Genomic DNA, 5,541 nt, shown 5'->3' on the forward strand with positions numbered 1-5,541 from the left:
GCTGTTTTATTGAGACATAGGCCACGACGTTATCGTTCACTATGGATACACTCACGGTTGGGGTTTGCTCCTTTCCAGGCGCATAACATGCATCATATTTTTAATTGACAAGAAAAAAACGACAACCAGTCCACTTTTTGAAAAAGACTCTCTCTTTGATTTTGTACTTAGACTTCATATTATGTGGTTAAAATATTAAGTCAAACAATTTATAATTATAAGAGAAAAGCTTATTTGTATAATACGTGGACTAAATTTCAAGCCTGAGGAAACGCCTTAACTCCTCGGCTTCTCGTCACAAAATCTGGAACTCCCCGCCAATGCGACTGTGTCGTAATTTTTGAGCAGTTAATGTAAAGAAATTCAATTTAAAAAATGCAATATTTTGTCATTTTTAGTATTTATATTCAATCAAAGGTTCTGCTGTTATGTGGACTATTCCTCCAGCTGCGACAGCCGTCTGTTAAATAACGATAGTAGATAGCTAAGAAATAAATTCGGAATTTGATCATTTTTTGGTAAATAATTTTTATTCATTGCACCAGAATCGACTGTAAATATTTAACGAATAACCTTTTACCTCAGTACATTTTGTTTAGACAATAACTACCCAGTGGTGGACTGGCATGGGGGCGCATCCGGGGTTTCCTTGTTGCGCCCCCCTTGGTTGGCGCCCCCTAAGCCATGCTTAGGCGCCCCAAAAAGATAATATTGTTTAAACAAATAAATATGTTAGATTGCAATAGAAATAGTGAAAAGAATATTCAATTATATCCACGATTTACACTTGTACTCCTGTATGCGATACCAGTAAAATGTCCTCCAATTTCTTTTCACGTATATTATTCCTAAGAAATTCCCTAATGCATGTTTTGGATTCTATCAAAGGAAATATTTTAAAAATGAATAATAAATTATTCATTTTGAAACAGTAAAATTGAAAGGGATATTCTTGTCATCAACTACATTACGGAAGTTTAAAATCATTTGTTTCAGATGCAAGCCAAACTATATTTATTGGTTAAAAATGTATAGGACACCTGAATGAATTTTTTATGGGCGCCCGCTAATATATTTATTTTTTACATATGTTAATTTTCGATGGCACCTATACGTACCTTGAGGGAATCAAGGATATTCTTAGCTACCCTGAAAAATGTATCGTTTCAGTATTTTTTGGGTGACTTGTAACTTGCATAGTTGGATCACGAAACAGAATGTTTTATTTTTTATTACTTTATTGTTTGATCCAAATTTAAATTCTCGATTTTTCAAACAAATTCAAAAAGTTGTTATGACAGTCTTGGGAGAGGGTTATACTCTTAGAAACAGTTTTTTCTTTTTTCCGATTACCTTTTTTTTAGGAGTCGCCCTCAGTATTGGACCTCCGGCGGTGCCCCTGGATACTCAGTCCACAAGCGTCTAGTTCCTGACTGACAACTCGTACGCTGAATGGGATCGGCGCGCGCAACTCCCAACTCGTAGAAGCCAGGAATAGAGCTTATCCTGATACTTCGCGTGAAACCTATGAAGCTTTAAACACTTTTTCCGATATGATTATTAAATATTTGCATATAAATATGTGAGTTTTAAATTATCTATGCTTATGGTAAATATTGCTCAGGGTTTAAGCTGAAATATTCGGTGATATAGAATGCTTAAAACTGCATTAATAAAGTGTTCTAAATTTTATAAATCTAATATATCTTTGAAAAATTTATTAAAAAACAAAGTTTTTTCCAAGTTAAATTGTTGAACAAATTATTATAATAAATAATGTTCCTATCCTGAACGCTATTTAATTGAAATAAGTGGGACTTTGTATTACAGATACTAATAAAAATGTGACGCAAGTACGAAGAAGAACAGACGTTTTGTAAAACCCTGTCAAGCGGAGTAAAACTCTATTGTCGTAAATTTATTACAAACTAATTCTTTAGATTAAATTATCACGAAGTTTATTTAATTAATAATTTAAAAATGGAGAAACTCAACAGTTCTGAATTCGAAACTAGTAAATTTTGCATTTAAATGTACAATTATGATTTTATTTATTATGAAATATCGTTCTATATCTATATGTAATAATAAAATACTAACACAATGTATGTATGTATGTTTTATGTATGGCTATACTTTTTTCATATTTGTAAATAAATGAAATACAAATGTATTGTATGATGTGTGAGAATATAAATAATAAATAAAAATAAATAAAATAAGATGGAATTGTTTACTTCCGTCAAATTTTTATGAGTGTCTAAAATACAAATTCGCACTTATTTCAATTAAATAGCGTTCAGGGTAGGAAAATTATTTATAATAATAATTTGTTCAACAATTTAATATAGGAAAAACTTTGTTTCTTAACAAAATTTTCAAAGATATATTAGATTTATAAAATTTAGAATACTTTATGCAGTTTTAAGCATTCTATATCCCCGAATATTTTAACTTACACCCTGAGAAATATTAACAATATGCTAGAATATATTAAAACTCACATATATATGCGCAAATACTTCATAATCAGAAAACGTATTTAAAGCTTCACAGGTTTCACGCGAAGGATAAGGATAAGCTCTACTCCTGGCTTATACGAGTTGGTAGTTGCGCGCGCCGATCCCATTCAGCGCACTAGTTACCAGTCAGGGACTGGACGCTTGTACCCAGTTCGCCGCTGTAACTATCTCGTTTTGAAATTAATTTAATTCAAAAAATTCATGCCTTTGACGCAGCGACGATATACGACGGTTTGCATCCCTGAAAAAGAGCCTAAAAAGGAACTGACCAGGAAAAATGTTTGAGAACTTAACCATTTTGGATCAAATTCAAAACACTGTTCACTAATCTAAAAATTATGATTAACGTATGACTTTATGTAAGGTATTGCAAATAAATATGTTATGATGAATCAATTTTCTTATGGAAATCTGATTTGATAAAGATTTTCTATTGCAAGATTGAGATTTTAAAAATCAGACAAAATTGACGGGCACTGATTTTGACAGAAAAGTATCAAGCAGGTAGACCGGAATCCTTCTTTTTTCCCCAGTTCTAATATTATTATATTTTATTTCCTGAGGCTCCAGCATCTCTCAAATTATAAACTACCCCCTTAAAAATTCGGGGTTTCCCTATCATTAGTCATCAGGATTCGTCACAGCCAATGGGAGCATCTGTAATTTGAATACCATAAATGAGAAGGAATTAGATGTGTACGAAAGTGCGGTTCATCCAAATTTTGCCGGTGCACAGTGGGACAGAAAAAAACGTTCGTGGACTAATTGATTTTCAGAAGACAATTATTATCCTATTTTAATTTCTTTTTAATGAAAGCTAATAATATTTCGCGTCGAACTTTAATGGACAATTTTTAAATGTTTGCTTATTTTTTTGTTTATTTAATAACAAAATAAAATGTTGACTTTTGATGTGTACCGGTTTTTAAAAAATGCTTCGATTCATTAAAAAATACACAGAAAACTGAAAACAAATATTCAAAAAAGATGTCAAATATCAATGCAAATGTTAAAAAATTTATTGAATTTGTTATAAACAAATAAGTCAATGAAAATTGTTTCGCGCGGATTAGCGGCGATTCGTCACTTGATTCACAATAAATTTGAACAATTAATGGACGAAAAGAGGTTTTTTGGCTGAATCAATCAAACTTAGTAAACAATTTGTGATTTTTAAAGCAATTTTTTTAAACAAATATCCATATCAGGCATTTTTGATGGAATAAATAAATTTTTTTTAATCGATCAGATATTACTTGGAGTTGAAACCTAAGTAGCAAATTTGGTTGCAAAAGAAAAGTTAATAATTTTTTTAAACTATATTTCAGGTATTTATAAATAAAATACCGCTTTTTTCATGGAATTAACAGCCAATTATTTAGCAATGATTTTTTAGTATGAGTCAAAAATATTTGATAATTGTTTAAATAAAATTAATTAACAAATGCATTATTTTTCTATTTTTAAGCATTTAAACTTGTTCTATTTATGTAATCAACTATGAATAAAAAATTCTTTCACTTTTTAGATAGTTCGGTAACGATCTACTATTTGTATTTTTAATTACAATGTAGTGAACAATTTTTTCTCGTCTAATGCATGTTTAACCTAAAACTTGTTTTATTAAAGATAATTAAAATTACATAGCAATAATTCGAAATGTAAAAAAAATTTTTAAACTGTGTTATTAATAGTTGATTACGCAAAATAAAACAAGTTTAAATGCTAAAAATAGCCTAATAATACATTTGTTAATTAATTTATCATTATAAAAATTTGTTTAAACAATTTTTTTTTAGAATAATATATTGTATAATGTGATAAAAAGGTTCTTAAAAGTTTAGAAGTCAATTATTTACAGTTAATTGTATCGAATACTTCAAGTTTGTGCCTCCAGAAATAGCTAAATAGTGCATTTGTTAATTAAGGTAGCTTAAACAATTATTAATTTTAATTTTGTGAAAAAATATTAAAAAAGGGTTTCATTTTCAAATAATATGTGTTGGTTTCCATAGAAAAACTTTATTTGTACTATAAAAAATACCGGATATAGATATTTATTTATAAAAATTGCTTTTAAAATAACGAATTATTCACTAAATTTGATTGATTCAACTAAGAACCTCTATTTCTCCATAAATTGTTCAAATTTAATACGAATCAACTGACGAATTGCCACCAATCTTCACGAAACCATTTTCATTCACTTATATGTTTATAACAAAACTCAATACATTTTTTAACATTTGCCTTGCTACTGGACATCTTTTTTGGATAATTGATTTTAGTTTTCTAGGTATTTTTGATTGAATCAGAGCATTTTTGAAAACCCTTTTTAATTCGAATGTAAGAATTTAAATTTTTTCATTTTTCTAAAAAATAAACAAAAATTCAAAAATGGGCATGACAATTCGATGCGAAATTTTATAAGCTTTTATCTTTAAAAAAATTAAAATGTTGTGAAATTTAATTAATTTTTTTAAAAACCAGCATTTTTCTAACATTATTCAAATAGAATTAAAAAGTCGATCCAAAGTGGAAAATTTTATTAAAAAACTGCAACTTTTCATAACATGAATTTCGTAATCAAGTAGTGGAATCAAAACAGAGCTACCTTCGTTGCATTCAGCATTTAATTTGTTGCTATTCGCGCATAGTTTAAAAAGCTAAAAAAATAATTTTCTCGTTTATTGTAAATAATGGCATTTCCACTTATAAAAATGTCTATTAGAACGAAATTAATAAATCCTAATAACAATAAAAATTAATTATATTCTGTAACGAATATGTTAAATAACCAGAAATATTTGCTACAAAAATTTGTATTTCTTGTAAAAATTATTTTGTCTATATCGCTTCTTAGCAAATTAAAAAAACGATCTTAATACACAATAACTTAATTTTTTGCACATAAGATTATACGCAACTTACTTTTCAGATTTTTCAAAAAGTAAAGCAATTGAGAGAAAATTGAACTTTTTTACAGAAAAATGTTAATAAATCGTAAATTATAGGTCAT

Source organism: Belonocnema kinseyi, chromosome 1 (genome assembly GCF_010883055.1).
Source record: "Belonocnema kinseyi isolate 2016_QV_RU_SX_M_011 chromosome 1, B_treatae_v1, whole genome shotgun sequence".
Taxonomy (NCBI): domain Eukaryota; kingdom Metazoa; phylum Arthropoda; class Insecta; order Hymenoptera; family Cynipidae; genus Belonocnema; species Belonocnema kinseyi.